A 27,316-nucleotide genomic window follows, 5' to 3' on the forward strand; every position below is an offset into this window, starting at 1 on the left:
CTCGGCTCACCTCAGCCTCGACTTTCCTGGGCTCCTTCTGGTGACCTTGCCATCTCAGCCTTCCAAGTGACTGAGACTGCAGGAATTGCTTAATTCTGGGATGTCAAAGCTGTAGTGAGCCGTGATCATACCACTTCCCTCCAGCCTGAGTGACAGAGAAAGACCTTGTTTCATAAAGTAAGAGAGAAAGGTTGAAGAAAAATCTCCTTGAACTTACTACAATTAATTGTGAAATTACCTCTTACATTGTTATATTTTTCATTCCCACTAGTTTGTTTATTATTATTGCTGTTGTTGTTATTATTTCTCTGTATTATTGTTTGTTATTATTGTTATTGTTTTTATTATTTATCTAGTTATTTAGAGATGGAGTCTTGCTCTGTCACCCAGACTGCAGTGCAGTGGCACGACCTTCGCTCACTGTAGCCTCAAATTCCCGGGTTTAAGTTTGAGACCAACCTGGGCAATATGGTGTAGCACCGTTTCTACTAAAATCTGTCACTGACATTTCCAGGACCATTGAAAACGGCCGGTGCAAGCTCGGAGGCTGAGGCAGGAAGTTCGATAGAGCCCTGGAGTTTGAGACCAGCCTGGACAACAGACTGCAGTCTATTAGCCTGACCAGCGCCCACCATAGTCTCCATATCCTGAGCCCAAGCGATGTTCCCACCTCAGGATCCAAAGAAGCTGAAACTACAGGCACCTACCATAACACCCGGGTAACTTCTTATTTATTTATTTAATTTTTGAAATGGAGCCTCGCTCTGTCGCCCAGGGTGGAGTGCAATGGCGTGATCTCAGCTCACTGCAAGCTCCACCTCCCTGGTTCAAGCGATTCTCCTGCCTCAGCCTCCCAAGTTGCTAGGACTACAGGCACTCAGCACTAGCCCAGCTATTTTTTTTTTTTTTTTGTATTTTTGGTAGAGACAGGGTTTCACTGTGTTAACCAGGATGGTCTCGATCTCCTGACCTCGTGATTCATCCACCTCAGCCTCCCAAAGTGCTGGGATTACAGGCATGAGCCACCATGCCCAGCAATTTTTTCTTTTTTTAAGTAGAGATGTGGTCTTGCTGTGTTGCCAGGGCTGGTCTCAAACTCCTGGGCTCAAGCAATTCTTCCACCTCAGCCTCCCAAAGTGTTGCCATAATGCATGCCTCATAGGCGTGAGCCATAATGCACTGCCCTCTTTTTTATTGCTTACATTTTTTCTGTTTTTCTTTCTTTCCTTTTCTTTCTTTCTTTTCTTTTTCTTTCTTCTCTCTCTTTCTTTCTCCCTTATTTCTCTCATTTCTCATTCTCTTTTTCTTCCTGTTTCTATTTCTCTTTCTCTTTTCTTTTTCATTTTTCTACTCTTTACATCTCTGTCTCTCTTTCTCTACATTTATTTTTCTTGATCTTTTTTACTTTCTCTCTTTTCTCAATTTGTTTCCTTCCATCCCTCCATCTGTCTGTCTTTGTGTGGATTCTGGATGAGTCTCCTCATTCTGTATCCCCCTGTGTATCACAAGCCTCTGAGACTTTCACTTTGTGGTTTTTCCTCCTTGTTGCCTAAAATGCATTCACTGTTCTTTTATTTCAGTACTCTGTGAATGGTTGAGGGCTGGGGAAAAAAAATGGACCGTGAATTTGATTGGTTTCACGAGAGACATGGGAGACCAAAGAAAGTACTATGAATGTACGATAAGGACTTTGCTAAATGCCCAGTTTACTCTCCCAACCTGGTTCATAAAAGTACAGATGCATTTGGCAGATTGAGAGATCTCTGTGTAGTTGTGACCCTGCAATTACACTTGACGAGAGTTGTGATGACAGATGGGCAGCACAGAAACCTGCTCTTCTTTGGTGCCAATTGAGCATGGTAATAACAGATTCGGAACGGCCTATGTCTCAACCTGATAGTCCTGTTTTCTGCTCTGGTCTTTAGGAATGAGTGTGGCCTTCCCGTGCTCTGCCATTTTCTTGCATTTTTCTTTTTACATACATTCATTCACTTATTTGTTTATTAATTTATTTGAAATGGACTCTCGTTCTGTCGCCCAGACTATGGTGTGGCAATCTCAGCCTCCCTGATTCCAGTGATTCTCCTGCCTCAGCCTCCCAAGTAGCTGGGATATAGGCGCATGCCATGTTTTTTTATTAGAGGCAGGTTTCACCATGTTGCCCAGGCTGGTCTTGAACTCCTGACCTTCAGGGATCCGCCTGCCCCAACCTCCCAAAGTGATGGGATAACAAGCAAGAGCCACATCACCTGGCCCAAATTGCAACTTTTCAAAATAAATAAATTTTAAAAAAAAATATCTAGGGCATCACCTAGTGGCCACTGTTATTGAAAGTCAAGGTGGCACTGAGGGAGGTCTGGCTGACTTCACAGAGCCTGGGGCAACTGGTTTCTCTCCATCTCTTCTGGAAGCCCTTCCCTCTCTCCCTTGCTGCCTAGGGAACTTCCACCCTGCTCGGTCCCCTGTTGTTCTTTTATCCCCCTGGGTAAATGGTGTCTCGTTCTGTCGCCCAGGCTGTGGTGTGGTCTCCACTGGCTGCAATCTCCACCTCCCACCTCCCTGGTTCCAGGGATTCTCCTGCCTCAGCCTCCTGAGTAACTGGGATTACAGGTGCATGCCGCCCTACCCAGTTAACTTTTTTTTTTTTTCAGTAGAAACAGGGTTTCACCATGTTGGCCAGGCTGATCTCGAACTCCTGACTTAGTGATCCACCAGCCACAGCCTCCCAAAGTGCTGGGATGACAGTCATAAGCTACTGTGCCAGGCCACCTTCATTGATTTTAACTGGAGATTCTAGATTAGAGGCACACTTCATTCTATACCACAGAATGACTTCTTTATCCTGCTGACTTAGGAAAGCCAGGTTTCTTGTTATTCATTTTAAACCGAGAGTCACCTCATGCTTGGAAAAGAGATCTGCTCCCAAGTTCATTGGAGTAATGTGGCATGTAGGACGAGGGACTGTGCCTTCTGATTTGGTCTCCATGGTGGGCCTAGGTTTGGAGCTCAGTGTGGACCAATGGCTCCCTCTACCTTGGGTTCCATTGTCCCCACCCTGGAACATGGGTCTTGGCAGATCCTGGCCCTTCCTGGCCCTCAAGTCTCCAGTAGAATCCCCATCCTGAGCTCGTATGCCCCAAATGAATGTGGCTCACGCCTCTCCAGAAACATTTGAAATCTATCCTCTACCCATGGTCACCTAAAACCACAGGAGCACTGAACACTCAGCTGCCATCCACCTCACCACTTTCGGGAGAGAATGTTGAAAGTCCCTTGCTAACTCTCTCTTGACTTGAGTTCTTCAAGGGCATGTAGTCAGGACATAACGAGACCAGATGTATTAAGTCAGGCCAGGTGTGGTGGCTCATGCCTGCAACCCCAACGTTTTGGAAGGATGAGGTGGTGGCAGGATTCCTTGAGCTCAGGAGCTTGAGACTAGCCCTGGACAACATGGCCAAAACCCAAGATGCGTGCCTGTGGTCCCAACTGTTGAGGAGGCTGAAGTGGGAGAATCACCTAACCATGGGGGAAGTTGAGGCTGCCGTGAGCTGTGATGGTGTCACTGCACTCCAACCTGGGCAATAGACAGAGTGAGACCCTGTCACAAACAGACAGACAGATAGATAGACAACAGATATATTATGTCCTTCTTGGGGTAGGAAGCAAAAATTACAGAATACAGCATTTAAGTTTTTAAAAAAATTTAAATTTCAATCTATTTATTTATTAATTTTGAGTCCAGATTATGAAACCAGCTAATTTTTGTATTTTCGTAGAGACAAGGTTTCACCGTGTTGCCAAGGCTAGTCTCAATTGCCTGGGATCCAGGAATCCACCCACCCTCAGGTTCCCAAAGTGTGGGGATGACAGGCATGAGCCGATGCTCCTGATAGCATTTTTTTTTCCTTTTTTTAAATCGTTTGTCTTTCTAGGAGTTTCAAGGCAGAGTGTTTGGCTGGCTTGTTTAAATTCACTATAAATAGAAATCGAGGATGTCAGCTTCTGGCCTCATAGACTCTGAGCTCATGAGTTCCCTGGTTTGTCTATCATGGGACTGTACATGTAAGAAGTAAAAAAGTCGTAATGTTTAAAATAAGTAATTTTGTTGTACAGAAATACACGGATGCATCCAAAACACAGAAACAATTCTTTTAAAAGTTGTCTTAGTCCTGGTGGGTGTGCCAGTGATTCTTTTAGGTTTAGACCTTGACTGAGATAATTTCCAGTCAGTCTCTGGACAGAAGTTCCAAATGATCCAATGGGTGAGGACTTAAACTGTGTCTTTCAGTGGCCCTGGTTGATTAGTTGTGCGGACCACCTGGGAGGGCACAGTGACCCACTGTGGGGTCCTCCATCCTTCCCCTTCTCCTTTCCCACCCCTTCAAGTGATCCTAATTCATTCCAGGCTGACACTCTCATTGGCAGACGTCAGGCATCACATTTCACTGTTGCTCTGAAAACACGGCCTCAAGGAGGCAGGAAGCTCATGGTGCCTGTGCACAGCCTGGGGCAACAGTGTCTTCTCCACTGTGCCCATCCTCTGCATACACCCCCAAGTTCCTCCCTCCCTTGTTGCCTAGGGAATTGCCACCCTGATGAAAGGGTCTAATTGTTCTTGGACCAGTTAAAAAAATAAATATGCAAGGCATGGTGGCTCACAACTGTAATCCCAGCACTTTGGGAGGCAGAGGTGGGTGGATCACGAGGTCAGCAGTTCAAGTTAAGACTGGCCAGTATGGTGAAACTCCATTTCTACTAAAAATACAAAAAATAGCCAGATATGGTGGTGTGTGCCTGTAATCCCAACTACTCAGGAGGCTGAGGCAGGAAAATTGCTTGAACCTGGGAGGTGAAGGTTGCAGTGAGCCAAGGTCACACCACTGCATTCCAGACTTTGGTGACAGAGTGAGACTGTCTAAAAAAAAAAAAATGCCAGGCACAGTGGCTCACGCCTGTAATCCTGACAATTAGGGTGGCCGATGTGGGGGAATCACCTGAGGTCAGAAGTTCGAGACCAGCCTGACCAACATGGAGAAACCCTATCTCTACAAACAATACAAAGTTAGCCAGGCATGGATGGTGGTGCTTGCCTGTAATCCCAGCTACTCAGGAGGCCCAGGAAGGAGAATCACTTCAACCCGTGATGCAGAGGTTGTGTTGAGCCTGCACAACAAGAGTGAAACTCTATCTCCAAAAATAATAGTAATTTGCTGTGGTCTCCAGGCTGGTCTCAAACTCCTGACCTCAAGTGATCCATCTGTCTCAGCCTCCCAAAATGCTGAGATTACATGCATGGACCACTGAGCTTGGCTATGTGTAATTTCTCAACTCGGCTCATTTATTGACTGGGGACCATAGGCATCTGAGCTGCTTCCTCAGAGAAGTTACTTGTGCTTCAGGATCTGTTCACACAAGATCAGGTCCACAGCATTTCTATGTTCATGCTGGAGTGCTCCTGTGCACACACACCCACATGCCAAATGTGTGATGAGCAGCTGGGCTCACATGGTAACTTCGTGGCTCCACGGTTGGGCATTTGGTTTTTACTAACAGCCAGAGGCTAGCTGAGAGAGCCCTATCGCTCCAGAGAAGGATGGTTATCTGCAGATAATGGCAGGGCCTTGCTCTGAAATCCTCAGGGATTTCAGTGATTTGGAATGGCCTATGTCTCAAACGGGTGGTCCTGTTTTTCTGCTCTGGTCTTTCGGAACAAGTGGAGCCTTCCCATGCCACCTCCTTGCACTTTTTTAACATTCATATATTCACTCATTCATGTATTTTTTAGAGGTGGGGTCTCCCTGTATTGCCCAGGCTGGAGTGCACTGGTAGGATCATAGCTCACTGCAACCTTGAACTGCTGGGCTTAATGTGATCCTCCTCCGCCTCAGTCTTCTGAGTAGCTGGGCCTACAGGCGTGAGTGAAAGCCACAACACAACACAATGCCTGGCCAATTATCTTCCTTCTTTTTTATTGTGTTTGTGTTTCTTTTCTGAGACAAGGTCTCACTCTGTTGCCTGAGCTGGAGTGCAGTTGTTCCCGGACCAAACTGAGGGTCGGGATGCATATTGTTGTGACCTGATAACAAGATGCAGATTAACTGAAAAAGAAGGGAGTTTTTATTTCTGTGACCACTTACAGGGAGAAAGCCTGGAAAATATAGCCAGACTGTCTCAAAATTACAAAGGTTTACGAGCTTATATACCTTCTAAGCTGTGTATGCATACGAGCGCATTCATCTAAGCACGGAAGATATTGTCTTTTTTTTTTTTTTAAGACAGTCTTCCTCTGTTGCCCAGGCTGGAATGTGGTGGTGAGATCTTGGCACACTGCAACCTTCAACTCCCGAGATCAAGCAATTCTAGTGCCTCAGCCTCCCAAGGAGCTGGGATCACACGTGCCCACCAGGTTGCCTGGCTAATTTTTGTATTTCCCTTAGAGATGGGGTTTTGCTATGTTGACCAGGCTGGTTTGAAACTCTTGACCTCAGGTGATCTGCCCGCCTTGGCCTCCTAAAGTGCTTGGGTGATGGGCGAGGGCTGCTGTGCCCAGCCTGCTTCTTTAGTTACTAGAGGTGGGCTCTCTCACTGTCATGGTATAAACGTCTGTATTGCCGTATATGGCGTGCACGTGTGTACGTGCCTAGGTGTGTGTGTTTCTCCATGTTTTCCCCAGTCATGATGTTTCTTCCCCTCACAGGAACTCTGGTAGATTAGTTGTGGGAAACTCCTGGGAGGGTGCTGGCCTGACGCTTCCATCCATTGTCATCAGGCATCATCCAGCAGTCACCATTTTTGAAGTCTAGGTGGCACACAGGACGCTGTGGCTGCCCGCCCACAGTGAGGAGCTAGTGTGGCTTCTCTCCACTCCCCCCGCCCCCGTCCCCACCCCTTGGAGGCTCACCCTACCTACATCCATCCGTCCCCCAACTCCCTCGTTGCCCAGAAACCTCTGGAGATTCTGGCTGGTCCAGATTGTTGATCTTTTTGATCAGTGTTTTTCCTTTTCCTTTTCTTTCTTTGCATGTTTAACTCGCATGGACTCTTCTGCCTGGGTTTTACAGGTGGCAGCTCCACCCTAGGCCTTTTCATTAGTGGGGACTTTTCTGATTCTCCCCAGATGTAATGAAAGCAGATAGATGTCATGCATGTGTGGGACTAAATGGCATTTCCTAGAAATAACCAAATGAGTGTAGAGGAAGAAATATGCACTGCACACCATTGAAGGCAGTGATGGCAGCACTATGAATTAGGTGTCACTTATGGAGTCAGCTTGTTTCGTGGGTTGCCCTCCATGTTCCCCCATCCACCCCAGGCTTGAAAACATTCCAGAGTGACCTACTATGCCTCTGTCTCTTCCCCCTCCTTTTTCTGTCCCCTCCCTTTCACCTCAGTTTCTCTTCTTTGACTCTGGCAGCTTGCCTCTTCCTCTCTCCCTCCCTCCCTAGGGAAACTCAACCACACTGGCTGGGCCGTCATAGTCACTGTTTACCATTGTGCTATGTTTCATAGTTTTCTTCACCGGCTGGCATATTCATAAAGTAGAAAGTTCATAATCGCCCCGCACTGGGCCTTTCATTTCTGTCTTCCTAATTTCTTTCTCCAGTTCTCTTTTTCTTTCTTTCTTTCTCTCTTCCTTCCTCCCTCCCTTCCTCCCTCCCTCCCTCTCTCTCTCTTTTCTTTCTTTCTTTCTTTCTTTCTTTCTTTCTTTCTTTCTTTCTTTCTTTCTTTCTTTCTTCTTTCTTTTCTTTCTTTCTCTTTCTTTCTTTCTTTTTCTCTTTCTTTCTTTCCTTCCTTCTTTCTTTCTTTCTTCCTTCCTTTCTTTTCTCTTTTCTCGCTTTCTCTTTCTTTCTTTTCTTTCCTTCTTTTTTTTTTTTTTTTTTGAGACAGAGTCTCACTGTGTCACCCAGGCTGGAGTGCAGTGGCTGGAGTGTAGTGGCTGGATCTCAGCTCACTGCAAGCTTCCCCTCCCAGGTTTACGCCATTCTCCTGCCTCAGCCTCCTGAGTAGCTGAGACCACAGGTGCCCGCCACCTCGCCTGGGTAGTTTTTTGTATTTTTTAGTAGAGATGGGGTTTCACCATGTTAGCCAGGATAGTTTCAATCACCTGACCCCGTGATCTGCCCGTCTCGGCCTCCCAAAGTGCTGGGATTACAGGCTTGAGCCACCGTGCCCGGCCTCTTTCCTTCTTTTTCTTCCATTTCTTTCTTCTTTCACTATGTCTTTCCATATTTCTCTCTTCCTTCTTCTTCTTTCTTTTTCTTTGTCTTTTATTTTTTTGAGATGGAATCTCACTCTGTCACCCAGGCTGGAGTGCAATGGTGTGATCTGGACTCACAGCAACCTTTGCCTCCTGGGTTCAAGCGATTCTTCTGCCTCAGCCACCACCACTCCCCTCCGCGAGTAGCAGGGACTACAGGCACACACCACCACACCCAGGTAACTTTTGTATTTTTAGTAGAGACAGGGTTTCACCATATTGGCCAGATGGGACTTGAACACCTGACCTGGTAATCTGCTCACCTTGGCCTATCACAGTGCTGGGATTACAGCCATTGTAGCAAATGAGCCACAGACAAAACTCAGACACCGGATTAAAGAAGGAAGTGGTTTATTCAGCCAGGAGCATTGGCAGATTCGTGTCTTAAGAGTCGAGCTCCCCAAAAAAGAAATTCTTGGCCTTTTTAAAGGCTTACAACTTTAAGGGGTCCACATAAAAGGGTCGTGATAAATTGAGCAAGTGTGAGAAACGTCACTGGGGGCTACATGCATCAGTTAACAGAACAAAAAGTTTTACAATGCTTTTTTCATACAGTGTCTGGAATTTACAGATAACACAAGTAGTTTAGGCCAGGGGTTGATGTTATTATTATTACTTTTTTAACACCTAGGGCTGGGTGGTGGTGCCAAGGTTGTCTGGCTATTTATCTTACTTTTGTTTCTTTCTAACTTTTTGTTTTCTCTCTTTCCTCCTGTCTCGTGAACTAGGCAAGGTGAGGGAAGGAGGGCAGCAGGAGTAGTAGTGGTCTCCTTCCTTACCATGAGTCAGCATGCCTGGCTATTGTTTCCTTTTAAAATATTTTTTCTTTTAGAATTTGACCTCGTTCTTTGTTTCCTTTATATCTTTTTCTTGAAGGACCCGCAGCCTTCATTCGTTCAAGTTTTTGAGACAGTCTCGCTCTTTCACCTGGACTGCAGTGCATTGGCCTGACCACAGCTCACCACAGCCTCAATCTCCTGAGCCCAAGAGAAGCTCTTGTCTCAGCCTCTTGAGGAGGTATAACTACAGATACATGTCATTGTGCATGGCTAACTTTTTTTTTCTTTAAGTAAAGACAGGGTCTTGCTATGTTGCCATAGCTGGTCTCAAACTCCTGGCCTCAGGCGATTCTCCCATGTAACCTCACAAAATGTTGGGATTATAGATGTGAGTCACCATGTCATGCCCTCTTTGTTCTTTTTTTCTCTTTTTTCTTTTATTTCTTTCTTTCTCTTTCTTTCTTCCTTCTTTTATTCTTTTTTCTTCTTTCTTTTTTCTTTCCTCTCTCTGTTTTTTCTCCCTGCTTTCCTTCATTTCTTTCCTCATTCTTTCTCTCTTTCATCTTTCTTCCTTTTCTATGTGTCTTTCTCTCTTTATATTTCTTTCTGTAGATTTTACAAGTTCTGCCTCTCTCTGTTTCCCATTTCCTTCCTCCATCCCTCCCTCACTGCTCCCTTCCCCCTCTGTTTCCTTTCCTCAGTCTGTCTCTTTTCTCTATTCCCTTTCTCCCTCCCTCCCTCCCTCTGTCTGTCTTTGTCTGGATTCTGGAAGACATTCCTCATTCTGTATCTCCCTGTGTCATAACTGACCCACGAATGAGTCCTGTTTCTTCTTTCTCCCTCCGAGATGCATCTTCAAACACCCACATGCCATGGGTTGTCTTTTGACTCTGTCATGGTGTATGCAGACACACGTCTGGGGAATCATTTATGTGAAGTTGGAGTGGAGGGGCTGCATTTTTGGCCTCGAGAAGAACTTGTCAACTCAGTTTGGGTTTCGCGGTCACAGGCTGCCCTGCCATCTGGATCTGTTTTGCTGATGTTCGAGACACTTGTTGACTGCTGTTGGGCTCCATCTGGCAACTGATTTATATAGTTCTCTTGGTTTCCAGAGGTCCGGTGGCAGCTTCTGAGGGAAAAAACCATCCCACTGTGACTTAGGCAGAGCTCCAGAAAGCCTGTGGCCATCAGTGGGGCTGTCCCAGTCTTGCCAGAGCTCTGGCGTGTCATTTGAGAGGCAGAGCTCGGGCATGCAGGGCTTTGTGGGAGTAGGCTGTCGCCATGCTTCCTTACCTAATGGCAGTGTAGGGCTATCCTGGCTGGTCGACCAGCATGCTGAAACTCCCGAGGCCTGACCTGAGACTTGCAGGTACCTACTAGGCATGGTGCAGGTGGCTGGAGATGCCCTTCCTGGCCCAGTCATAGGTCTGTGCAGGTCCTGGCCATCTGAGACACATGCCAAATTATTTTCCAAGTCCCCATGGGGGAGTCGGGGACCATCTTCTGCCACCCTCCAGTTACTGGTGAGTGATCACCGGGCCCAGCCCCAGTGCCTCTGCCCTGATCTTTTTTTTTCCAAGTCCTTGTGCAGAGTCAGAGAGTGGTCCCCGAGTGTGCATGTTGTCTGAGAGGTGGCACCTGGCTGGGCTTTGGTACCTCTGGTGTAATCTGGTCATGAAAGGGGCTGGCTGAAAATGATTCTGAGTCTCGCTCTGGAGACACAAGCCAGCCCCTGTGTTGCACAGGTGACTGGGAGGGTTTCTCTGGCCCACTGCTGGTCCTGCGTGTATCCTCCAGTTGACCAGAGGGCCCTGGGTGCTCCATGTCTGGCTGCCATGGTGGACTTTTGGGAACAGGTATCTGGGTCACGTGTTTCTGAGTCGGTGGCGTGGTTCGTGACTCAACACCCTGCCCCTAGGCAAGGTATGTCTTTCATTCTGAATCAGCATTTTGGGACACCAGGTTGTTGCCAACAGGCTGTCTGGTGATTAGATTGGGCCTCTAGATGTGTGTGAAGCTCTAGTGTACCAGTGACTCAGCTAACCAGTCCTGCTCCACTTAAGCTGTTTGTTGGGACCCGTGAGTCTGCTCTCACACATCCTAGTGTCATAACTGCCAGTGCCACCCCAGGTCTCTGGGCCTCTGACTCACCTAGAGATGGTGGGGATGGCAGGGAAGGCAGTGTGGACTCCCCTGACCCATGTGCTCTCTGCTGCAGGCACATGGGGTGGGTTAGAACAACCTCAATCTGTTGGCTCTGTGCTGTGCATGACAGGTGTTCTCTTCCTTGAATTGTCCGCCATCCCTATCCTGGAGTGAGGCTGGCTGGGCTGTTCTACTCACCGGCTTTGGCAAGACTGACTATCGCTCCACCACCACCCTGCTATGGGGCTTTTCACAATCGATGTGATGATGTCAGGCCCCCTAGACCGGGTCTAAGCCATGAGGGGCTAGGGACGGACATTCATAGCGAATGTGAATGCTCTTGTTCTGCATGCGGGGCCCCTCATCTCTCCTCCATGCTCATGGGTGGTGCATTGGGAGGCATAGGGCATGGAATTTGGCACAATCTTGCTGCCCTCATGCCTTGTGCCTCGTGGGTTTGATGAGATCGGTGGGGTCCTCTGATGCAGCTGGCACATCTGCACTTGCTTTCTGTGGTTGTTGCCTGCAGGGTGGCCCTGGCACTTCTCTGTGGCTGTGGGGGCCTGTCTCTCTGGAACATGGTGCTTCCTTTTCCCTGTTGGCTCTGCCTGGGCCTTTGTGGTGAACCTGGAGCACTCCAGATTGTCCCTCATGTGCCTGAGACAGAATGGTGGTGTGTCGTGCCAATGCCAAGCGCCCTCTCCTACAGCCACCACCGCGGTGTTTATAAGTGTGTCCTGAGGATGTCATTGGGTGGGGTGAGGGGGTGGGCTGTGGCAGGCCACTCCCACTCACAAAAGGATGCTGCTTCATCCCTTGAGTGCACATCTCATGCTCCACTCTGCCAAGTGCATGCAAGAAGTGTGAGTGATTGTGGTAAGCTTCTGCCTACCATTTTGGTGTGTGATCCTCAGGGAGACCTTTTGCTTCAGAGAAAAAGTTGGGTAAACGAAGGAAAATCTGAGGGTGAGTGCATGCATGCCAGACAACAACCCTGATAGAAAGCACTCAACGTTGCCACAGGCTTTTGGTCATAAGGCGGACCCCTCTCTTCCCCAGACATCCAGGAGCACCCCTGCAGACACAATGATGGGCAACTGGCAGATGGGGAGTGTGACCAAAACTTTGTGAGAAAGTCTTCTCTAGTAATATGAAAGGCAACCCAGTGGGGTATGGGATTTCCCAGTTCAAGGCATCTGCATGTAATAATGATTCCCTTGATATGCATAAGCAGAGTTCCCTACTTTTACCATAAACAGGACAGAAGGAGATAGGTACTCAGGCCCTGTGGAGGAAATTGAGTGCAGCTCCTTTCCTACAGCAGCACAGCCTTCCACCTATGAGTCAAAAAACCGTGACAAACCAAAAGTCAGCCAACACGCAGACTTCACAAGAAAGTCTCTTTCCCATCCCAGGACAGAGGACATGGCTAGATCACGAGCCCTGGCCATGCCCTAGTTGGTGAGTAGAAACCATGACTCTGGCAAAAGGTGCATATGACCCTTGGGAAAGGTCCCTGTGGGTAGCAGCATGGGTGGAGGGGGTGTGAATAGGCAAGCAGGGACTCAGAGGGGGACAAGGAAGGGCAGGCAAAGAAAAAAGTTTTGAGGTTGAGGAGAAGGCTGGTGGTCCACAGGGGAGGTATAGACAGGCTGGAGAAAAAAGTAGCAAGGCCAAAGAGGAGGTTGGGGTGCCCCACCAGAGGTCAGGGACTTCCCGGCAGCCCACACGCCTGACCCAGGGGGGTCGTGAAGTCCCTGGTTCCCACCCACGGTGCATGTCTCTCCCATTGAAGGCACCCCCAGGTAGCAAAAATTCCCCTGGGGTATGGAGAGAGGTGGCCAGGCTTTCAGGGGGAGGTTGAGGCAGGCCTGGGATGAAAGCAGCAAGGCCAAAGAGGAGTCTGAGGTACCCTGCCGGCGGTCAGGGCTTTCCTGGCAGACCCTGTGCCTGACCCCAGTGGGTCACGGAGTCCCTAGCTCCCTGCAGGTGTGTGTCTGTCTGCCACCGAAGGTAACACAAAGCAGCAAGAAGTCCCCCAGGGGGTGGAGAAAGGCATCCAGGCTTTCAGGGGGAGGTTGAAGAGACCGGGGTGCCCTGCCAGAAGTCAGGGCCTTCTTGGCAGCCCCCGTGCCCGATCTGTGCTGGTCGTGGAGTCCCTAGCTCCCACCCAGGGTGAGTGTCTCTTCCACTGAAGGCACCTCAAAGCGGCAAGAAGTCCCCCAGGGGACAAAACAGGTGGTCAGGCTATCATAGGGAAGTTGAGGCAGGCCTGGGACAAAAGCTGTGAGGCAAAAGAGGAGGCCAGGGTGCCCTGCTGGAGGTCAGGGCATTCCCGGGAGCCCCCATGTCTGATGCGGGAGGGTCGTGGAGTACCTGGCTTCCACCTGGGATGCATGTCTCTCACACCAAAGGCACCCCAGAGAGGCAAGAAGTCCCTAGGGCAAAGGAGAAACGTGGCCAGGCTTGCAAGGGGATGTTGAGGAGGACAAGATGCCCTGATAGAGGTCAGGGCCTTCCTGGCAACACCTGTGCCCGACCCAGGGGGGTTGTGGAATCCCAGGCTCCCTCCCGGGTGCGTGTTTCTCCCAATAAAGGCACTCTAAAGTGGAAATAAGTTCCCGGAGGAAGGAGAGAGTGACCAGGCTTTCAGGAGGAGGTTGAGGCAGGCTTGGGACAAAAGTGGCAAAGCCAAAGAGGTGACCAGGATGCCCCATCAGAGGTCAGGGCCTTGCCGGCAGACCCTGCACCTGACCTGGGGGGGTCGTGGAGTCCCTGTCTCCCACCCGGGATGCATGTCCCTCTCACTGAAGGCACCCCAAAGATGTAAGAAGTCCCCTTGGGAATTTAGACAGGCAGCCAGGCTTTCAGGGGAAATTGAGACAGGCATGGGACAAAAGCGGCAAGGCCAAAAAGGAGGTTGGGGTACCTCGCCAGAAGTCAGGGCCTTCCTGGCAGCCCCTGTGCCCAGCCCTGGGGCATCATGGAGCAGCTGCCTCCCACCTGTGGTGTGTGTCTCTCCTACAGAAGGCACACCAAGGCGGCAAGAAGTTCCCAGGAGATGGAGACAGGTGGCCAGGCTTTCATAGGGTGGTTGAGACAGGCCTGGGACAAAAGCTTCGTGGCAAAAGAGGAGGGCAGGGTGCCCCGACGGAGGTCAGGGACTTCCCAGTAGCCCCCGTGCCTGAACTTGGAGGGTCGTGGAGTACTTGGCTCTTGTCCAGGGTGTGTGCCTCTCCCACTTAAGGCACCCCAAAGTGGCAAGAGATCCCCCATGAAATGAAGACAGCCAGGCTCTCAGAGGGAGGTTGAGGCAGGCCTGGAACAAAAGTGGCAAGGCCAAAGAGGAGGCCGGGGTGCCTTGCAGGATGTCAAAGCCTTCCCAGCAGCACCCGCTCCCTACCCAGGGAGGCAGTAGAGTCCCTGGCTCCCACCCGGGGTGCATGTCTCTCCCTCCGAAGGCACCCCAAAGCGGCAAGAAATCCTCCAGAAGATGAAGACAGGAGGGCAGTCTTTCAAGGGGAGGTTGAGGAAACAGGGGTGCCTGGACAGAGGTCACGACCTTTTTGGCAGCAACCTCACCCAACCTGGGGAGGTCATGGAATTTCTGGTACTCACCCATGGTGCATGTCTCTCTCACCTATGGCACCCCAAAGTGGCAAGAAGTCTCCGGAGGCAGGAACACAGGAGGCCAGGCTTTCAGAAGGAGTATGAGGCAGGCCTGGAATAAGAGGTGAGGCCAAAGAGGAGACCGGGGTGCCCCACCCTAGCTCAGGGCCTTTTGGGCAGCCCCTGCACTGAACTTGGGGGAGTCGTTGAGTCCATGGCTCCCAAACAGGGTGCATGTTTCTCCCACCAAAGGCATCACAAAGTGGCAAGTATTGCCCGGTGGGGTGGAGATAGGTGGCCGGGCTTTCACGGGGAGGTTGAGGCAGGCAGGGGCAAAAGCAGTGAAGCCAAAGACAAGGCTGGGGTGCCCCGCCAGAGGACAGGGCTTTCCCAGCAGCCCCCACTGCTCCCATCTCAGTCTTGGCCAGGACTGACCCTACTTACCTTCCATGATTAAGACTGTATGGCCATAGACTCCAGCAGGGAGCCTCTGGCTGCCCCAAGAGCCCTGATGCTGATGCGGCGGATTCCCATGAGGAGGTCCCGGCTGTTCAGAACACGCATGTGGGTGAAAAAGGAGGCCAGAAGAGTCAGGGGGCGGTTGGGAATCCCAGATACACGAGGGGGAAAGAGTGAGGGATCGGGGAGCCAAAAGCATACAGCAGCTGGTATTCCCGGGCTGTCTCCCATCCAAGTACTGGTGAAGCCTGACTCTGCTTGCCTTTTGAGATTAGGGTGGTATAGAGGTAGATGCCAGCTGGAGGCACCTGGCGGTCACAAGGGACCACGGTGCTGCCACAGCAGTACCTCATGAAGAGGTGCAGGGCTGCGGTGGGGGCACAGGCAGGCAGAAAAGAAGGAGAGAAGACTCAGGGAAGGTTGAGAAGCCCATTGACACAAGAGGGAAAGAGTGAGGGAGCAGAAAGCCAAAAGCCTACAGCACCAGGTATTCCCAGGTGGTCTCCCATTGAAGTACTGGCCAGGCACAACGCTGCTTAGCTTTTGGAATCAGAGCAGTATGGCCATAAATGCCAGCAGGGGGCACCTGGTAGGATCAAGGGCCCATGGTGCTCTCACAGTGGACCCCCATGAGGAGGTCCGAGAGAAGAATCAAGGGGTTGTTGGAAAGTACAGCGACACGAGGGAGAAAGAGGGAGACAGCGGGAAGCCAAAAAACACAGCACCTGGTATTCCTAGGGGGTCTCCCATCCAACTACTGGCCAGGTCCAACCCTGCTTAGCTTGAGGGATCAGCATAATATAGACGCTGATGCCAGCAGGGGGCCCCTGACGGCCCCCAGATCCTGTGGTGCTGCTGCAGTGGACCCCCAAGAGAAGGTCCTGAATTGCAACAGGGGCATAGGCATTCAGAAAAGGTCGAGGGAAGTATCAGAGGGCAGTTGGGAAGCCCAGTGACACGAGGGGGAAAGAGGGAGGGAGCAGGAAGCCAAAAGCCTACAGAGCCTGGTATTCCCAGGTGGTCTCCCATCCAAGTACTGGCCAGGCCTGACCCTGCTTAGTTAATGGGATCAGAGTGGTATGGCCATCATCACTGGCAGGGCCCACCTGGCAGCCCTAAGAGCCCATGGTGAGGAAGTGGCAAAATCCCATGGGGCAGTCCCGGGCAGCAGCAGGGCCTCAGGCAGGCACAAAACAGGAGCAAAGAATCAGTGGGCAGTTGGGAAGCCCAAGGACAAAAGGGGGAAAGAGGGAGGGAGGAAGAAGCCAAAAGCCTACTGCTCCTGTTATTCCCAGGTGAACTCCCATCTAAGTATTGACTCAGCCCAACCCTGCTTAGCTTCCAATATCAGAATGGTATTAGCATAGACGCCAGCAGCAAATGGCTGAAGGTCCAAACAACCCGCAGTGCCACAGCAATGGACACGCATAGCACAATCCTGGGCTGCAGAGGGAGTGCAAGCAGGCAGAAAAGGGAGAGCAAAATGTGAGGGGGCAGTTGGGAAGCCCGGTAACAAAAGGGGGAAATAGGGAGGGAGTGAGAAGCCAAAATCCTACCACCCTCAGTATTCCAGGTGCTCTCCCATCCAAGTACTGGCCCGGTAGGACCCTGTGTAGCTTCCAAAAGCAGAATGGCATGGCATGGCCGTAGATGCCAAAAGGGGGCACCTAGCAGCCCCAAAGACCCATAGTGCACCATCAGCGGAACCGCATGGGGTAGTCCCGGGGTGCAGGAGGGGTGCAGGTGGGTGGAGAAGGAAGAGTGAAGAGTCTGGGGAGTTAGGAAGCCTGGTGACAAAAGGGGGAAGGAGGAAAATATTAGAAAACAAAGCCTGTCACCTCCAGTATTCTCAGGTTGTCTCCCATCCAACTGCTGATCCGGCCCAACCCTACTTAGCTTTTGAGATCATGGTGGTATGGCCATAGACACTGGAAGGGGATGTCTGGCGGCCACAGGAGCTTGTGGTGCAGCAGTGTTGGCCATGTATGGGACATTCTTGGGCTGCAGCAGGTGGGCAAAAAATGCGGAGGGAAGAGTCAGGGGGCAATTGGGAAGCTTGGCAACAAAAAAGGAAAGAGGGAGGAAGTGGGGAGCCAAAAGCCTACATGTCCTAGTATTTTCAGGCAGTCTCTTATCCCAGAACAGTCCTGGCCCGTCTCAGGATTCTACAGTGGCACAGTTGGGGATAAAAGGTGAAGCAAAGAGAGAGAGGGGGTGGGGAAGCCTGGGGACAAAAGGGGAAAAAAAGGAGGGAGCGGGAAGTCAAAAGCCTACCGCCCCCGGTATTGCCAAGCGGCTTCCAATGTAAGTACTGACCTGGCCCCAAAGCTGCTTACCTTCCGAGATCAGGGTGGTAAGGCCATAGACGCTGGCGGGGGATGCCTGGTGGCAGCAGGAACCCACAGTGCAACAGGGGCAGACCCCAAAAGGCAAACCTGGGCTGCAATGGGAGGACAGACATTTGGAAAAGGTGGAGCGAAGGGTCAGGGGGTGGTTGGGAAGCCTGGGGACAAAAGTGGGAAAGAGGGAGGAAGCTGGAAACCAAAGTGGTCTCCCATCCAAGTACTGATGCTACCCGACCCTGGTTTGCCTTCAAGGTCAGGGTGGTATGCCCATAGAAGCTGGCAGGGGGGCACCTGATGGTTCCAGGAGCCCACAATGGGACAGTGACAGAGCTTCCATGAGGCAGTCTTGGGCTGTGTCAGGGGCACAAAAGGGAGGAAAAGGGGGAGTGAAGATTCAGAGGGTGGCCAGGAAGCCTAGTGACAAAATGGTGAAAGAGTGAGAAAGTGAGAAGCCAAAAGCTGTAATGCCCCTGGTGTTCTCAGGAGGTCTCTTATCCAAGTACTTACCAGGCTCAAACCTACTTAGCTTCTGAGGTCAGGGTGTTATGGCCGTAGATGCTGGCAGGGGTGCCTGGCAGCCCCCAAAGTCCATGGTGCGACAGTGACAGACCCCACCAGGCGGTCCCGGACTGTGGCAGGGGTGCTGGCAGGCGGAAAAGGGGGAATAAAGGCTCAGGGGGCAGTTGGGAAGACTGGAGATAAAAGGGGAAAAGAAGAAGAAGGTGAGAAGCCAAAACCTACCTCCCCCATTATTCCCAGGTGGTCTCCCATCCAAGTACTGGCCCGACTCAACTCTGCTTAGCTTCAAAGGTCCGGGTAGTATGGCCGTAGACGCCAGCAGGGGCTACTGGTGACCCCAGGATCCTGCAGTGTTACAGTGGCAGACCACCACGAGCTGGTCCCGGGCCTCAGCAGGGGCGCAGGTGGGCAACAAAGGGGAAGCGAATAGTCAAGGGGCAGTGGAGAAGCCTGGCAACAAAAGGGAAAGGAGAGAGCGAGCGGGAAACTAAAAGCCCCCAGTACTCCCAGGCAATCTCTCATCCAAGTACTGACACGGCAGGACCCTGCTTAGCTTGAGTTCAGGGTGTTATGGCTGTAGATGCCGGCAGGGGGCGCCTGGCGGCCCTAGGAAGCTGTTATGCAGCAGCGGCTTACCCCCACAAGGACATCCTGGGCTGCAGTAGCTGCGCAGGTGGGCGGAACCGGGGGAGCGAAGAGTCAGGGGCGGTTGGGAATCCGGACGACAAAAGGGGAAAAAAGGAGAAAGCGGGAAGCCAAAAGTCTACTACCTCCAGTAGCCGCAGTTGGTCTCCCATCCAAGTACTGACTTGGCCCGACCATGCTTAGCTACTAGTTTAGGGAAGGATGGCAGTAGATGCCAGCAGGGAACACCTGGCGGCCCCAAGAGCCCACAGTGCAGCAGTGGTGGATTCGCACGGGGTGGTCGTGAGCTGTGGCGAGAGTGAAGGTGGATGGAAAAGGGGGAGAGAAGAGTCAGGGCATTGTTGGGAAGTCTGGTGACAAGAGGGGGAAAGAGAGAAGGACCGGGAAGCCAAAATTCCTAGGCAATCTCCTATACAATTACTGGCTAGGCCCGACCGTGCTTAACTTTAGGAATCAGGGTGGTATGGCCATAGACATTGGCAGGGGGTGCCTGGTGGCAACAAGGGCCCACAGTGCTGCCACTGCGCACCCCCAAGAAGAGGTCACCAGCTGCGGTGGGGCCGCAGGCGGGCGGAAAAGATGGAGGGAAGAGTCACAGGAAGTCTGGGGACAAAAGGGTGAAAGAGGGATGGAGCAGGAAGTTAAAAGCCTACTGAACTCAATATTTCCAGGTGGTTTTCCATCAAAGTACTTACCCGGCCCAACCCTACTTAGCTTCCAATATCAGGGAGGTATGGCCATAGACGCCATCAGGGATCACCTGACCATCCCAGGTGCCCGTGGAGCGGAATCGGCAGTCCTCCAAGAGGCAGTCCTAGGCCACAGTGGGGGTAGGCGGGTGGAAAAGTGGGAGCGAAGAGTCATTGAGCGGTTTGAAAGCCCAACAACAAAAGGAAGAAAGAGGGAGGCAGAGGAAGTCAAATACTACCGCCCCTGGTATTCCTGGGCAGTCTCCCATGCATTTAGTGACTAGGCCCGATTCTACTTAGCTTCCAAGATCAGGGTGGTATGGCCATAGAGGCAGGCAGGGGATGCCTGAGGGCCCTAGGAACCCTTGGTACGGCAACAGCACCCCCCACAGCATGGTCTGAAGGTGTGGCGGGGGCTCAGGTGGGTGGAAAAGGGGAGTGAAGGATCAGGGGGTAATTGGGAAGCCTGGCGACAGAACAGGGAAAGAGGGAGCGAACAGGAAATCAAAAGCCTATTGCCGCTGGTATTCCCGGGTGGGCTCCTGTCAAAGTACTGACCCAGCCCGACCCTGCTTAACTTTCGAGATAAGGGAGGTATGGTATGGCCGTACACACTGGCAGGGCCCAGGGGCCCATGGTACAGCAGCACCAGACCCCTACATTGCAAAACTGGGCCGCGGTGGGGATGCAGGCTGGCAGAAAAGGGGAAGCAAAGAGTCAGGTGGCAGTTGGGAATTCTGGTGACAAAAGGGGGAGAGATGGGGAGTGAAGCCAAAAGCCTACCACCCCCAGCATTCCCGGGTTGTCTCACATCCAAGTAATGACCCAGCCCAACACTGCCTATCTTCTGAGGTCAGCCTGGCATCGCCGTAGATGCTGGCAGGGGGCACCTGGCATCCCCTGGAACTCACAGTGTGGCAGCAGTGGACACCCAGGAGGTGGACCCAGGCTGCAGCAGGGGCACACGTGGGCATAAACGGGGGAGCAAAAAGTCAGGGGGCAGTTGGGAAGCCTGACGACAAAAGGGGGAAAGAGGAAGAGAGCAAGAAGCCAAAACACTACTGTCCCCGGCATTCCCAGGTGGTTTCCCTTTCAAGTACTGTCCTGGCCCGACCCTGCATAGCTTCTGAGATCATGGTGGTGTAACCATAGACTCCAGCAGGAGGTGTCTGGTGGACCCAGGACCCTGCAGTTGGGCAGCAGTGAACCATCATGAGGCAGTCCTGCACTGCAGTGGAAGCACAGGCGGGCAGAAAATGGGGAGCAAAACGTAAGGGGGCGATTGGGAAGCCCAGAGACAATAGTGGGAAAGGAAGAGAGTGGCAAGCCAAAAATCTACTGCCCCTGGTATTCACAGGTGGTCTCCCATCGAAGTACTGACCCGACCCGACATTGCTTAGCTTCAAAGGTCAGGGTGTTATGGCGATAGATGATGGTAGGGGGCGTATTGCAGCCCCAGGAGCCTGAGGTGTGGCAGCAGTGGATCCAGAAGAGGTGGTCCCACCCGGGTGGTGAGGGGAGCGTGGGGGGCGGGGGAAGCAGGATTGAAGATTCAAGGGGCAGTTGGGAAGCCCAGTGACAAAAGGGGGAAAGAGGAAGGGAGTGGGAAGCCAAAAGCCTACCGCACCCAGTATTCCTTGGCAGTTTCCCATGCAAGTACTGACTGGGCCAGACCCTCCTTTACTTTAGAGGTCAGGGTGGTATGTCCATAGACACCAGCAGGGGTTACTTGGCGACCCCAGGAGGCTGTGGTGTGGCAGCGGCGGAGGCCCCACGAGTCAGTCCTGGGCTGCTGTGGGTCAAAGGTGGGTGGAAAATGGGGAACTAAGAGTCAGAGGGTGGTTGAAAAGCTTGGCAACAGAAGGGAGAAAGAGGGAGGGAGCAAAACACCAACAGCCTACCGCCCCTGGTATTCCCAGGTAGTCTCCCATCCAATTACTGACCCAGCCCAACCCTATTTTGCTTGTGAAGTCAAGGTGGTATGTCCATAGACTCCTGCAGGGGGCACCTGGCTGCCCAAGGAGCCTGTGGTGCAGCAGTGGCAAACCCCCATGAATCGGTCTGAGGCTGCAGTGGGGACGCAGGTGGGTGGAAAAGGGGAAGGGAAGAGTCGGAGAGTGGTTGTGAAGCCCGGAGACAAAAGGGGGAAAGAGGAAGGGAGCAGCAAGCCAAAGCCTACCACCCACAGTATTCCCAAGCAGTATCACATACAAGTTATGACCCCGCCCAACCCTTCTTAGCTTCTGAGGTCAGGTTGGTATGATTTTATACATGGGCAGGGGAGCCTTGCAGTTCCAGGAACCAGTCATGCAGCAGTGGCAGACCCCCACAAAGTGGTCTCAAGTCGCAACAGAAATGGGGTAGCAATGAGTCAGGGGGCGGTTTGGAAGCCCGGTGAAAAAAGGGGGAAAGAAGGAGGGAGCGGGAAGTGAAAAGCCTAGCACACTTGATATTCCCAGGCAGTCTCCCATCCAAGTACTGACCCGGGCCGACCCTGCTTAGCTTCCAAGGGCAGGGTAGTATGGCCATAGACGCTGGTATGGGGTGCCTGGCAGCATCAGAAGCCTGAGGTTTGGCAGCAGTGGACCCCCATAAGGCAGTCCCGGGCTACAGCGAAGGTGCAGGCTGGCAGAAAAGGGAAAGCAAAGAGTCAGGCTGTGGTTGGGAAGCCCAGTGACCAAAGCGGGAAAGAGGGAGGAAGCAGGAAGTCAAAACCCAACACCTCCGGTATTCACAGGTGATCTCCTAACCAAGTAGTGAGCCAGCCAGACAGTGCCTAGTTTCCGAGTTTAGACTGGCAAGGCCACAGACGTCGTCAGGAAGTGCCTGGTGGCCCAAGGATCCCACAGTGCGGCAGTGGTGGAGCTCCCACTAGGCAGTCCTGGGCTGTGGTAGGGACAAAGTCAGGTGGAAAAGGGGGAGTGAATAGTCAGGAAGTGGTTGGGAAGATGGTGAACAAAAGGGGGAAAGAGGAGCAAGAAGCCAAAGTCTACTACCCGTGGTATTGCCAGGTAGTCTCTCATTTAAGTACTGACTTGGCCTGACCCTGCTTAGCTTCACAGGTCAGAGTGATATGGCCATAGACCCTGGAAGGGAATGCCTATCAGCCCCAGAAGCCCACAGTGCAGCAACAGTGGATCACCACAAAGCTGTCCCAGGCTGCAGCAGGGTCTCAGGCAGGTGAAAAATGGGGTGCGAAGTCAGGCGGTGATTAGGAAGCCTGGAGACAAAAGGGGGAAAGAGGGAAGGAGCAGAAAGCCAAAAATCTACCATCCTCCTTATTCTCAGGCAGTGCCCTATTTAAGTACTGACCTGGCCGGACCCTGCTTAGGATCTGAGGTCAGGATCGTATGGCCATAGATGCCAGCAGGGGATGCCTGGCGGCCACAGGAGCCCACAGTGCAGCAGCAGGGGGCGCCAACAAGGTGGTCCTGGGCTGCAGCAGTGTCACTGTCAGGAGAAAAAGGAGGAGTGAAAAGTCAGGTGACGGTTGGAAAGCATGGCAACAAAAGGGGAAAAGACCAAGGGAGCAGGAAGCCAAAGCCTACTCCCACCGGGATTCCCTGGTGGTAACCCACCCAAGTACTGACTTGGCCTGACTCTGCTTGGCTTCTTGAAGTCAGGGCAGTATCACTGAAAACGTCAGCTGGGGGCATCTGGCGGCCCCAGGAGCCCACAGTGCAGCAGCAGCAGACTCCAAACACTCAGTCCTAGGCTGTGGCAGTGGCAGTGGCGGTGGCGCAGGTGGGCAGAAATTAGGGAGCGAGGAGTCAGGGAGCACATGGGAATCCTGGTGACAAAAGGGGGAAAGAAGGGAGGCACGGGAAGCCAAAAGCCTACCACCCCAGGTATTCCCTGGCAGTCTCCCATCCAAGTATTGACCTAGCCCAACCCTGCTTAGCTTCTGATATTAGGGTGGTATGACAGTAGATGCCAGCAGATGCCTGGCAGCCCAAGGAGCCTACAGTTTGACAGAGGCAAACCTCCAGAAGTTGTTCCAGGTTGCAGTGGGGGCGCAGGTGAGTGGAAAAGGGGAGCAAAGAGTCAGGGGATAGTTGCTAAGCCTGGCAAAAAAAAAAAAAAAAAAGAGGGGGAAAGAGAGAGGGAGCAGCAAGCCAAAAGCCTACAGACTACTCTGGGTATTCCCAGGCAGTCTGACATACAATTACTGACCCCACATGACTCTGCTTAGCTTTTGAGGTCAGGTTGGTATGGTCTTAGACGCCCATAGGGGAAGCCTTGTGGTCTCAGGAGCCTGCAGTGTGGCAGCTGCGGACCCCCAAAAGTGGTCCCCACATGCAGCGGCAAGCACAGGCGGGTGGAAAAGGGGTAGCAAAGAGTCAGCAGGCAGGTGGGAAGTCCAGTGACAAAAGAGAGAAAGGGGGATGGAGTGAGAAGCGAAAAGACTATTGCACCCAGTATTCCCAGGTAGTCTCCCATTTAAGTACTGACCTGGCCTGATCCTGCTTAGCTTCCCAGATCAGTGTGCTATGGCAGTAGATGCTAGCAGAGTGCACCTGGTGGCCACAGGAGCCCATAGTGCAGCAGCGGCGAACCTCCATGAGGTGGTCCCAGGCTGCGGCGAAGGCACAGGCTGGCATGAAAATGGGACCAAGTAGTCATTAAGCAGTTGGGAAGTCCAGCTACAAAAGGGGAAAAGAGAGAGGGAGCAGGAAGCCAAAAGCCTACCACCCCCCAGTATTCTCAGGTGGCCTCCCATCCAAGTACTGACCTGGATCAACCCTGCCTAGCATTTGAGGTAAGTGTGGTATGGCCGTAGATGCTGGCAGGAGGCACCTGGCAGCCCCAGGAGTCCACTCTGCAGCAGCAGCAGCAGACAATCAGGATGCAATCCGTGGGTGTGGCAGAGGTGCAGGCAGGTGGAAAAGGGGGAGTGAGGAGTCAGGGCAATGGGAAGCCTGGCAAAAAAAAAGAGGAAAGAGCGAGGAAGAAGGAAGTCAAAACCTACTGCCCACAGGATTCCCTGGAGGTCTCCTATCTGCGTACTGACCTGACCCAACCCTGCTTAGCCTCTGAGATCAGGGTGGTATGGCCATAGATGCTGGCTGACTGTGCCTGGCTGCCCCAGGAGCCTGTGGTGCACCAGTGGCAGACCCTCACGAGGCAGTCCCAGGCCACAGTGGGGGTGCTAGTGTGTGGAAAAATGGGAGCAAAGAATCAGGGAGTGGTTCTGAATCCCAGCAACAAAAGTGGGAAAGAGGGAGGGAGGGAGCGGGAAGCCAAGAGCCTACCATCCCATTCTTCCCAGGCATTTTCCCATCCAAGTGGGATGGGAAACTGACCAGGCCTGACACTGCTTAGCTTCCGAGATCAGGATGTTATGGCCATAGACGCCAGCAGGGGGTGCTTGGCATCCCCAGGAACCCAGGATGCGGCAGTAGCGGACACCCATAAGGCAGTCCCAGGCTACGGGGTGAACGCAGGCGGGTGAAAAAGGGGGAACGAACAATCAGGGAATGGTTGGAAAGCCTGGGGACACGAAGGGGAAAGAGGGAGGGAGCAGGAAGCCAAAAGCCTACAGCTCCCAGGATTTCCAGGTGGTCTTCCATGCGCGTACTTACCTGATCCGACCCTGCTTAGCTTCATGAATTTAGGGTGATGTGGCTGTAGATGCCAACAGAGGGCTCCTGGGGGCTCCAGGAGACAGCTGTGTGGCAGCAGCAGACCCCCTGGAGGTGGTCACGGGCTGCTGTGGAAGCCAGTCTGGGGGATTAAAAAAAGCGAAGTCAGGTGGTGGTTGGGAAGCCCAGCAATAAACGGGAAAAAGAGGGAGGGAGCAGGAAGCAAAATACCTACCACTCCTGTATTCCCAGGTAGTCTCCCATCCACGTACTGACCTGGACCGACACCGCTTACCTTCAGAGTTCAGGATGGTATGGCCCTACACACCAAAGGGGGCACCTGGCAGTCCCAAAAGCCCTTGGTGCGGCAGCAGCGGGCCACCAAGAGGCGGTCTTAGGCTGAGGCAGGGATGCAGGTGGGCAGGAAAAGGGTAATGAAGCATCAAGGGGTAGTTTGGAAGCCTGGAGACAAAAGGGAGAAAGAGGGACAAAGCAGAAAGACAAAAGCCTACCACCCCGGGTATTCCCTGGCGGGCTCCCAACCAAGTACCGACCCGGCTCAACCCTGTTTAGTTTTCTGAGGTCAGGGTGGTATGGCCATAGATGCCTGCAGGGGACGCTTGATGGCCCTAGAGCCCGCGGTGCGGCAGCTGAGGAGCCCCCAGGAGGTGATCCTGGGATGTGTGTGGGTGCAGGCGGGCAGAAACAGGGCAGTGAAGGGTCAGTCGAGAATCCCGGTGGCAAAAGGGGAAAGGGAGAAAGCTTGAAGCCTTTCCCTCTCGTGATGCCAGGCTTCCCAACTGCCTCCTGACTCCTCTGTTTACCTTTTTCTCCTGCCTGCGCCCCTGCTGCCCCCGGGACCTCCTAATGGGGATCCACGGTGGCAGCACCTTGGGCCCTTGTGGCCACCAGGCACCCCATGCTGGCATCTAGGGCCATACCACCCTGATCCCAGAAGCTAAACAGAGCCACACTGGTCAGTACTTGGATGGGAGACCACCTGGGAATTTTGGCTTTCCACCCCCTCCCAATTTCCCCCTCATGTCGCCAGGGTTTTCAATGGCCTACTAATTCTTCTCTCACCCTTTGCCACCCACCTGAGCTTCTGTCACAGCCCAGGAACTCCTATTGAGGGTTCGTGGTGCTAGTTCTGTGGGACCTTTGGGCCACCAGGCACTCCCTGTTGGCGCCTAGGGCCATATCACACTCATGCCAGAAGCTAAACAGGGTCGGGACTGGCCAGTACTTGGATGGAAGACTGTTTATGAATTTTGGCTTCCTGCTCCCTCCCTACTTCCCCCTCGTGTCCTCAGGGTCCACAACCACACACTGACTCTTCTCTATTCCTTTTCTGCCCACCTGTGCTTCCATCGCAGCCCGGGAACTCCTCCTGAGGGTTTGCGGTGGCAGCCACTTGGGCCTTTTGGGTAACCAGGTGCCCCGGCCTGTGTCTACAGCCATATCACACTGATTCTGGAAGCTAAGCACAGTCAGGCCTGGCCAGTACTTGAATGGGAGACTGCCTAAGAATTCTGGGTGCTGTAGGCTTTTGTCTTCCCGCTCCTTCTTTCCCCTTTGTGTCACTGAGCTTTCCAACCGCCCCTTGACTCTTCTCTGCCCCTTTTCTGGCAGGCTGCCCACCCTCTACAGCCCAGGACCTCTTCCCGGGGGTCCACAGGGGCAGCACCACGGGCTCTTGAGGCCGCCACACACTCCCTGTCAGTGATTATTGCTATATCACCCTGATCCAAGAAGCTAAGCAGGGTCGGGCCTGGCCAGCACTTAGATGGGAGGCTGCTTGGGAATTTGGGGTTTCCGCTCTCTACCTCTTTCACCTCGTGTAGCCAGGCTTCCCAACCACCTCCTGACTCCTCTCCTTTTCCACACACCTGCGCTTTAACTGAAGCCTGGGACCTCCTCATGGGGGTCCACCAGGCAACCCCTACCATCGTCTATGCCCATACCACTCTGATCCTGGAAGCTAAGCATGGTCAAGCCTGGCCAGTAAGTAAATGGGAGACAACCTGGGAATTACCAAGTGCTGTAGGCTTTTGGCTTTCTGCTCCCTGCCTCTTTCCCCTTCATGTTACAGGGCTTACCAACCACCCCCTGACTCTTCTCTTCCCCTTTTCTGCCCACCTGCATCCCCACTGCAGTACAGGACTTTGTCCTGGTGATCTGCGGTGCCAGGACCTCGGGCCCTTGGGGCCGCCATGAGTCCCTGTTGGGGGCAATACCACCCAGATCCTGGTAGCTAAGCAGGGTCGGTCCTGGCCAGTACTTGGAT

Source organism: Macaca mulatta, chromosome 19, assembly GCF_049350105.2.
Source record: "Macaca mulatta isolate MMU2019108-1 chromosome 19, T2T-MMU8v2.0, whole genome shotgun sequence".
NCBI classification, from domain to species: Eukaryota; Metazoa; Chordata; class Mammalia; order Primates; family Cercopithecidae; genus Macaca; species Macaca mulatta.